We start from the raw sequence: 10,936 nt of genomic DNA, 5'->3' as shown, positions 1-10,936 counted from the left end.
CCTTTACAAAGCAATCAAGTAGGCAATCTCCAAAGACAGTCCCGCCATAATACATTTAACAATAGAGTTCTCACCCCACCGGCAGACTAGGGTTTATGAAGGTCCCAATAGCAATTAATGACCTTGTATGCTGAGAGAGGTGGGGAGGGAGGGAGAGAGAGAAAGAGAGAGATTGAGGGACTAAAAACTTAAATTGGCTCACTTTTTGATGCATAATGTAAGTATAGAAATGATAATTTCCAGAGGAGGTAGTGGAAGTACCACTCAGGGATACAATGACATTCTTAAGTATTTTTTATGTTTTCTTTCTTTACTTTCCCCAAAAGGAAAAGAGAATTAGCTAAAAGAAAAGTCGTCACCAACATAGGCTGTTACCTATGAGATGGTTTTTGTTCTGATAGGGGAGAAAGAAACTGATAGGTTTATTTACTGTTGATTATATACAGTATTTCAGTGACTTGAACATGAAAGGATGATATCCAATTTTCATTGATTCCTGAGTCAATTAAACTAACATTAATACTAATACAGCACTGAATGCCAGGTACCATGCCCTGCACATTATTTTATTTAATCCCATGATATACATGTTCATCTCTGGCTGACAGAGAGTTCAGCAGGCAGAGAAGATGGCAAGTGTCCATACTTCTTTAAGCGACCACACTAGGAATCAAATCTAGTTTTTAAAACCCTGCACTTAATATCTTTCTGCTACTCACGTATATCACTGGAACCAATAATGTACAGCTTCATTGTAAGAAATGTTAGTTCTGTGACTGCTCTCATGAAATTCCTACATAGGTCTTGGAATAAATGGAGAGTGAGAGCTTGGATATGACAGATATCCTTTCCTCTTCTTTCCTGTATTCCTTGAAATGCCCACTAAGCAAATTTGGAGAATCTTCCCCACAAGTCAGCAGAGACTGTATATAGTCTAAAAACCATGGTTGCCTTCTGTCTGACATCCCAGTGCCTGATGCTGACTAGACCCATGTGTCTCCAGAGAACCTTGTTCAATAGCCTCCTCGTTTAATTCCCATCATGTGCAGCCATTTTGCCATGCAGTACTTTGGCTGGGTCCCAAGAGCTGAGTTTCTGTCTGTTGCCTCACGTCAGAGAGAGACTGAACCAAAGTTTCCAAGCAAAAAGAAAAAAAAAAAAAAAAGACTGTCCTGTGAGTTACACACATAGCCCTTCAGATTGTCAAAGTTTAGAACTTTCCCCTGGCTCCTGCTTTTGTGGGTTGGACCCTGGTTACCCTCAAGAACTTCTAACACTGAATTGAGAGTACAGGTTTTTAGCCCCTGACTACAAATCCACAATCCTGGCTGAATGGAAATAATGTCTATTTCAGTTTGCCCTAGACATTCCTTTTAATAGTTCTCATTTAATTTCTGCGTTTGCCCTCCAGCACACCTCCTCCATATGTCTGCTGAAGAGCAATGTGTGATAGACAAGAAATATTATGACACACCAAACCCATCCTCAAAATTCACCAAGACAAAAAGTGCTTCATGAGGGAAAATATTACATAAAGCATCATTTGTCTTATGTTTTTGTCTAATTAATCTTGGCATGTCTTAGTGCCATGATTCAGCACTCAGATCAAGAGGTAGAAACTGATGATAGCAATAATAATAACTTTTGTTTTGAATCTAAGAGCAAATCTCTTTATAAAGTGTTCTGATATTTGTATTTAACTAATTCCCCATAAACAATCTCATTCCTGTATTTTTCATGTAAGTATTCTGTGCGCCAAACTTCAGTTTGTGCTAGAAATTTAAGGTTTTGAACTCTGTCAATTAATTTGTTGGCTTCACATAGAAACAATACTCCAAAGTGAGTAGAACCATGTTTATCTGACCCTTTCACATACAAACTTCCACACGTTCCACAGTTTATCTCATTCTCTGTTAAAGCCAATTCTTACAATGGCCCAAGAGGACCTACAAAACATGGAACCTGTTACCTCTCTAACCTCTTTCTAGTCCCCTCCCAGATCACCCTCATCCAGACACACAGGTCTTTGCTCCTCCTAGAACAGGTGAGGTTTTGACAAACTCAAAGCCTTTGTCCTTGCTGAACTTTTGTCCTTGAAAAGTTCTTACAATTCTTACCCCCCACTGCCATGTCCTATCTTTTCTAATTTATTTTTAGTTGATTTACTGCTTTCTGCTCAATGCTTTATTTATTTGCTTAACTAATGTTTCTCTACACATATGCTTCTTAAAGATCAAGACTTCTCTTGTTTACCAGTATACTCTCTGAACTTTTGAAATGCTTGCATATAATAGGAGCTCAATAAAAATTTGTCCTGTGAAAGAAAGAATAGCCTGCTTCAGCATGCAGTTTTGTTTTAAGAAGCAGAGCCCAAATAGTCAAAAGTAACTCCTTTGTACCCTTGCCTCTCTGTGGAAAGCCGGTTTCTGACATCTGGCTCCGCCTGCCCATTTTCTTACATTCCCAGTTCTCAATTCACGCTGACTGCCTAACCCTTCCGCTATCAGCCAACCCCTAACCACAAAATTCTTGTCCTGACTCTGTGTACTCCTTGACCTTCCACCCCTTTCTTTGCTTTTCTACCTCTCCCTCTTTGTGATTTAACACCACACACAAAGAGGAAATATTTAAAAGGGCAGTAAGTAGGCTATCCCATATGGGTGAGGTCAGGGTAATGGAAACCAGAGAGAAATGATTGCACAACACTCAAACAATAAACATTTTTTGTCCTTTCATTTCTTTCCACTGTTTCTGAAATTGGAACTCATTTTAAAATCAATGTCAAAAGAAACTTGCACCTTGTTGGGAAGAGGAGTATGTTGTGACACAGTTGTCAGCGCCTGTCTCCATGTGCTTAGCCATGTTAAAATGTGTCTGCTCCTCTAGTGGTCACCTCAGTGGTGCTATTTTTATTAGTGTTATCACAGACAATGAATTTTTTAACAGGAGTTTGGATTCATAACTATAGACAAAGTTGTCTTCAAACAGATCAAATTATGACATTTAAATGAACTTTCTTGTGCAGGAAAAAGAACAGAAGAATCGAATTTCAAAATATACTTTTATAAATAAAGCCAATACTGGTCACTGTCGAAAATGTGGCACTTTCAAATTTATTGTAAGGCTTTTTATAACTTAAAGAAAGAGGATGGCCACACATGCAGCTATATTCCACTTTGTCGTCAACAGGCATGGAATCAACATTTTTGTCTATCATGCATCATGAAATAAAATTACAAAAACAATAACACTGCTCAGTATATGTCATAGAGTTTAAAACTTTGTGTGTGTGTGTGTGTGTGTGTGTATGTGTGTGTGTGCACTCAGTCCAAGCCTTTCTATAGGCTTTCATATCAGTTTGAGTGTTCCAGAGTTTTTGTACAACTGAAGTTTAGGAGTAGGAGTAGGGGTATATAATCCAATAAATAAAGAAAAAATGACAGTCATTATGGAAACAGTAGGGAAATTCTTCAAAAAATTAAAAAATATAACTACTCTAGGATTTAGCAATTCCACTACTGGGTATGTAGCTGAAGGAGATGAAATAATTTTACCAAAAAGATCCTTGCAACACTACACACATAGCTAAATTATAGAATCAACCTGGATGCCCTCCAGTGGATGAATAAAGAAATATTACAACACACACACACACACACACACACACACACACACACAGGAACATTATTCAACCTTAAAAATGAAAAAAAAAAAAAAAAAAACAAGTTTTGTCACTTACAGCAACATGGATGACAGTGGATGTCATCAGGTTCAATGAAATAAGCCAAACACATAAATACAAAAAACACATATTCTCACCCATTTATGGAATCTAATATGGCAATCTTGTAGAAGAATGGAATGAAGTGGGACAGTGATCACTAGGACTGGGAAGGAGGAGGACAGGAAGAGAGGGCACCAAAATGTAGAGCCAAGTGATTACTTCTGGTTCTCCTTTAGCAAGTATGGTAACTATAGGATGAAGCAACCTAGGGTATGTTTCAAAATCACTAGAAGAACGTGAACTTTCCAACACATAAAATGATTAATGTTTGAAGAGATGCAAGTGCTTATCACCCTGATTTCATTATTAAACACATTGTACACATGTATGGAATTACCATAATGTACCAAATAAAGATATGTAAATATTATACCTTGATAAAAATATAAGGTAATACGAGATGAAAATAGTCTAACCTGTTTTAGAAAATCTGTAGAGACCAGAGGTAAAGAGTCATTGATGAACTCATTCTGATATAGAAATATAATTATAGAGCTAAATGTATGCTATAATTGGTTATAACTGGTATTTAAAGAAGAGTTCTCCTTTCATCCTGAAAGGGAAATTTCTTTTATTAAATTTCTGGCAATTTTGAAACAAAATATACATGATAATATCAATAATAGTAATTTTAAAAATAAATAACTTCCTTTGCTTGATGCTCATCTCCTTTCCTTTTCCAGTTAGTAAATGTGAGCACACCCTATGACTAAATCTTTGGACTTCTTTCTCTTTTTATACTCACTCCTTGGGTGATCTCAGTTCTTTGTCTTTAATTTTTTTGTTGTTGTTGTTGTTGTTATTTGGGATGGGCAAGGCTATAATGCAACAACAAATAACTCCCATATTCCAGGAAACCAAACAGCAAGGACTATTTCTTCTTGGTGCTATGTCATTGTGAATCAGCTGGGAGTTGTGCTGTAAGTTGTCCTCATTCTGGGATCCAGACAGATGGAGTAGCTACCATCTGGAGAACTGTCCATAGACAACAGCAGAAGGAAAAAGAAATTCTTGAGGCTCTTACACTGAAGTGAAATGGTCCAGACTAGAATAGCTTCCTCTCAAAGCTATTTTCAAAGCCCCACCTAGCCACAGGAAGCTGAGATGCAATTTTACCTGGAAAACAGAGAACTAGAGCTACCTGCTACCATGTCATCTATTTCCTCCTGATGCTCCATAATTTCAGTCTTTAGAATGAACCCTGTATTGAACTCCACACTCATATATTCAACTTCTAAATCCATACTCCAATTTGAAAGTCTAAGAGCATCTCAAATTTAGCATGTCCAAAAATGAACACTGATTCCCCGGGCCTACAAGCTTTCCTCCTGGAATCTTCCCTATCTCAGAAAATTATTCATTTACCCATTTGTTCAGGTGTTAAACATACAGGTGTTTTCCACTCTCCCCATTTTGATAAATCACATATTAATCTACCATCATGTTCTTTTAGCTCAGTCTTAACAAATTCAAATCAATCATTTCTTACTAGATCCTCTACCAACTTCTTCATCCAAACCTCTGCTTTCTCTTAGATGCACAATTAGAATGTCTTCTAATTGGTGTCCCTCTTTTTCTTAAAAATTATTATCCATATAGCAACTGAATTATCCTTTTTAACTCATACTTCTTATACAATTCCAGTGGCTTCTACTAATACTTGTATTACATTCCAAACTCCTTACTATGATCTCTTAGACTATAAATAATTTAGTACACACCAAAAATCTGTTCACCACTCAGTGGTTAGGAGGATACCAAGATGTATTTCTTATCATGACACACCCTCTTTCAAAGCACCCGGATGTCTTCCCACCCAGTGCTATTATAGGACCTCATCATCCTGTCCCTCAAGCTATCTACACCATCATCTTACCACTCTCTTCCTCACTCACTGGACCGTACTGTACTGTCTTTACTGTTTTTCAAACTTCCCATGCACGTTTTGCCACCAATACCAGTGCTTTTGCTCTTTGCTTGACCTTACTCTCTATTGCCTAACCATCTGCTTGTCTTAATCTCTGATTTCACTGTGGTTACTATTATGGTTTGAAAATTCAGTGTCCCCCAAAAGCTCCTATGCTACAGTCTCGGTCAGTAGTCTGTGGCCTTACAGGGTGGAATTGAAACTTTAAGAGCCGGGACCTAGTGGAAGGAAATGTGGTCCCTAGGAATGTGACCTCAAAGAGAAAGTTGGGATTCTCCTTCCTCTGTCTCTTTCTTTGTTGACTGGCTTTGCCCCACCATATGCTCCCCACAATGATGATCTGCCTTGCCATAAGTCCAAAGAAACAAGACTAAATGGCCATGAACTGAAACTTCTGAACCCACAAGCCAAAATAAATCTTTCCTCATTTTAAGTTGACTTTCTAGGGTATTTTGTCAATACAGCTGAAATACCCACCCTTAACACAAACCTTCTTCCCCTGACTGCTATATTAAATAGCATTTCTCCTTCCTTTCTCAACAACTCTCCATCTTCTTAACCCTGCTTCTTTTTTATTTTTTTTTTTCAAATGCCTAAAAAGATGGCTTTTAAGAAGAATGGAAGACAAAAGAAAAGATTCTGAGGACAATGAAAGAATAACTCTCTTGTAAATATAAATATTAAATGTATTTGGGTTGAACTTGAGAAGATGCCTCATCCCTTGATTTAAAGACTGCTAACCACTGAAGGAAGTTACAGGCATTCTTAGTTCCTCCTTTACTCTGACCTAGTCTCCCACTGTTCTTTACTAAAAGTCATAAAAGGAGCAGTCTTACCTTATCATTCCTTCATTCAACCCACTGATTATTTTATGTGTTTCTTATGCTTTCAGTTCTGTTCACATTGCCCTGGTCAAAGTCAAGACCTATTGAATGAATAATTAAATGGAACTGGAAGTGTTATAAAGTTCCTTCTTAACAAACACTTTTCTAAAATGAAAGGAACATTTTTTTTCTAATCAAATATAAGAAAATAAGAGGACAAGTTTTAATCACGGCTATAGTGGTTTCCTCACAGACTTAAACAGAACATTTCCAGAAAAATCCAATTTGATTTGCATTCAAATTTCTTTCCCTCAAGCCTATACTGCATAAACTTCCATTTGGATTAATGTGATCTCCTTTACATAAAAGGCTTCTTCTTTTACATAACACTTCAAAATTATCATGCTATTAATAACCTCAAAATATGTTGATGAGGGTATGATGAGCACAAGAAACATTATATACAATTTGCAATAGATCTACATAGAGATTTTTGTAAATGAGACAGTGTGAACTTTGAAGACAACCATAAAAGTAGTGAGGCATCAAGGAGAGTACTTCAAAGTCTGGAAATTAAAGTTATCATCAGGTTCAGTAATTTCCAAGATTATTTAACCAGACTGAATAATCACAGTATTACAGAACCAAATAAAAAAGATTTGAGCAACTCATGAGTGATGGGCTTAGGTCACATTCTAAAGGAATTTAAATTCCTTCCTTTAACCTGTTAACCAATAGAACTATCATCAGGTTTGTTTAGTGGCATTTATTAATTCATTAAAAACACATTAATCATGGGTCTACAATATGCCAAGTATTAGGGGAACACTTGCAACATAAAAATTAAAAATAGCATCTCCAAACTCATTGAATACACACACACACACACACACTGCCTGCACAAAAGACATGTGTTCATGCAACACAATTACTAAAAGTTTGAGATTTCTTAGAACATATATAAGTGTGATCCATAAGCTTAGTGGGAATCTTGTTTTAGCTTAGAAGATATCAGCAGTTAAGTGGCAATGATAATAGAAATAGCTACCTTTCAGATCCCACCAAAATCTTTGTAAAGTGTCTTTACATACAAATTAGCTACTCAATTATAAAAATACAGTTTTATAAGCTGATCTAATCTTCAATGATCTAATGATCTAATGATCTAATCACCTGTGGCTTTAGGTTTCCTTTACTACGTTTTGCTCATTGTATGCCTCTATTAGCCCATTCTGTATATGGTTAATAAAAATGGCTTTGGATTCAGACTACTTAAGTTTTTTTGCACTAGCTTTCCCACCTACTGTGTGACTTGGTATCAGTTAATTAAACACTCTGTGTTATATTTTTTGTATTTTATAAAAGATATAATATTAATCTCAAAAATTATTACAAGGAGTAAATGAGCACCCACTATGTATTGCAGAGTAAATGTATAGTTAATTTTAGAATAATTGTTGTATTAATTCTTAATAAATTCAAGAATTTGAATGTGATAAAATATTATCTGGTATCTCATTTAATTTCTATATCCTCAAAAAGATGCCTGGCATATAGTAGCTAATCAACAACAACTTCTTGTATGAAGAAAGTGATGGTTTAAATGGTTTGGATTTGTACTATATATTGGTTCTGCTGCCATTTCACCATGTCTGAAGTTCAAATGATGAGTTATTAACACAACTTGAACATGCAAGTTACAGCAAACTTCAGGAAAATATAATTCCTTTATTTGAAAATAAAACACAACAAATGAGATCAGAAGAGTGACCTCACAGTAGATTCAGTAGAATGGTTTCTTTTTGGTGTCCTCAAGGGGAAGTTATTTTTTGTCAGAATGAAAGGAAAGAGTTTGACTCAAGAAGAAAGAAAAAAAGAGAGAGCAAGAGAGAGAAGAGAGAGAGAGAGAGAGAAAGAAGGTAGGAAGGAAGGATGGAAGGAAAGAAGGAAAGAAAGAGGAACCATCTGGTTGTTCAGCAGTTCCAGAAGGAAGCAGTTCAAGTAGGTTTCAAATCTCATGTCTGGATCACTTTGATAAGGTAAGTCACTACACCTTTATGAAAAAATATCTGTAATTCATTGAACGTTTACTGTGTTCCATACTCTGTGGTAAGTGAAAACCTTACCTCCACGGCTACTCTTTAGTTATTACTATTCCAGTGTTTAAAGTGATTAAATGAAGATTTAGATAATCTAAGCAATTTGTTTAATGCCACACAATGAAATTCACAAAACTAGTATCTGAATCTAGAGAATCTATGTTCTTGTTCATGAGGAGACTTCTCTTCATTGCTCAGGTTCTCACCATTGCTCCCTGCAGACTTTGCTCAAATAAGTAAGTTCATATATTAGCTATGTGCTTAGTATGTCAAGAGCCATGAAGTTTATAGATGATTCAATAAACATCACTATTGCCATTAAGGAGAAGTCTGTCATCTAATAGAAAATAGGTGATTTGGCCAAAACTGTTCTACAGAAGAGAAACCAAACAAAGCCACAGATTTCTGTCTTTTTCTAGGTAGAAGCAATTCCATGGCTTATTATGATTTTCTTAGTAATTCTGGTCAAATCATTCTTCTTTTTTCTGACACATCTTATTTTATTCAAATAGCAATCTGATCATATATGGTCCAAAAAAAAAAAAAAAAAAAAAAACTCAAACAATAAATCAAATATAACCAGATGTTAAAGATTGGTCTTCAAACATTATTGCCAAAGATGCCATGCTTGCCTATGTTCTCTCTGATATAAAACCACATCCATACTTCAGTGGCCACCAAACCATTCGGCACAGCTTCCTTAACTGTGAGCTGTTTAAAGCTACCAGGTTGAGCACTATTGACTAGCTGTAGGGATCTCAGCAGGGGTTGGAGGAAGGAGCTCAACCTTGGCATAATGCCAAAATGTGGCCAATCGAGGCTTGGAGTAAGTCACAGCAGCATTCGCCAGTGCTGGGGCCATCTCTGTGAGCTTATGCATGAACCAGGCCATAGCTCTAGGGTAGAATGTCCGTTACCCCAAAAGACCAGCTAAACCAAATCATCCCTTCTTTATAAAACATAGTGACTGAATTAGAAACTCTCTCTGGGATCTTTCAAGTCTAAGATGCAATGATTCTTTGCTGACATCACCTGGTCATCATTTTACACATTCTGCTTCCAAACACCGGGAAGTTAAGTTAAAGCCAGGAATCAAAAGAAAGCTGCAGAAGGCAGGGAGATGCTATACCTGAGTGAGCAATTTACAGTCAGGAAGCCACCATGTTCCACAAGGGCTGTCAGTGTTCCCTTTATGATCGTGCTTTGGAAATATTTAGAAATTTATAAAACCATGGAAACACAATATCATGTTCCTTCCTTCTGTGTTGCAGGCAGAGAACAGTGTCTACACTAAGTTAATGAGGCTGTCACTGAGGCTCATGGTAACACTGTGACTGTAAGAACCCACGAAAACCACACCAGACACAGGAAATCACATAAGGGAGTTTATTAAGCAAACAAAGTGTCTCCCTGCAGGGTAAGAGAGAAAATGAGAGGAAAAGAGAAAGGGCATCCGCTAGAGAGAGTGGAAAAGTGAGGAGGAGAGAGAAAGCAAGAGAAAAGATGGCCGGGAAGCTATCCTTAAGCAGTTGAATTCCACCGGGCTAACAGGGGACCAATAACGGAGAAGGATACTTGCAAGCTGTCTGATGAACCAATAGCTAGCTAGGATGTTCACAGACTGACAAGTAGTTGGGAGGCGGGGAAATGGCTGCAGCAGAAAGGGCGGGGAGAGTAGCTTTCAGACTGACAAGTTAGGTTGTGATGCAAAGTAAAGGGCGGGGGAGCAGCTTTGTATTACAGTGATGTAGAAAACTAACAACAACAAACACACACAAAAAACTGGAATCTTAAGGATTGCTATTGGAGATTCCCTTTTTTTTTTTTCCCTTCTTTGGTTTTCAGCCTTTGATCTGGAGGGAGATATTACCTTTATATCACAGACAGGAAAGTCGAAGGTTTGTCTACTACACAAGTAGACTAGTTCAGAAGAAAGGAAGTCAGAGCCTCTTCTCAGGGAGAATCAACTCCTGACCAATGTAAAACCAGTACTTGTGGTTTGTTTGCTTTTTTTTCTTCCTATTGATTTTCAAATACTCAAATATCATGAATAATTGAACAAAAGTGATGATTGCTATTTTAGTTTTTTTTCAGTTTTCATATTTAAGACATAATGCTTAATGGTGTCTGATCTATATGCATCCCATCCATGTCCCATTCCTTATGTAAGAAATGGGTCTTCAAATAGATAAGAAAAAAACTGTAGCAAGCCTCTGATCTCCCTCAGGTACTAGGTCTCAGATCACCTCCTCTCTCACCTTGGCATTTGTGATTTGCTGTAGAGACATGGTGCTAATGTGCA

At 36.9% G+C, this 10,936-nt stretch overlaps 1 pseudogene; it reads right to left on the bottom strand.

Annotated features, from left to right (window-relative positions):
* Window positions 1–9,234: 9,234 nt before the first annotated feature.
* On the bottom strand, window positions 9,235–9,526 carry LOC124963963 (ATP synthase subunit g, mitochondrial-like; annotated as a pseudogene).
* Between the last annotated feature and the right edge of the window lie 1,410 nt (window positions 9,527–10,936).

This window comes from Sciurus carolinensis, chromosome 14 (genome assembly GCF_902686445.1).
Source record: "Sciurus carolinensis chromosome 14, mSciCar1.2, whole genome shotgun sequence".
In the NCBI taxonomy this organism is placed as follows: Eukaryota; Metazoa; Chordata; class Mammalia; order Rodentia; family Sciuridae; genus Sciurus; species Sciurus carolinensis.
This window is presented reverse-complemented; position numbering and strand designations above follow the sequence as displayed.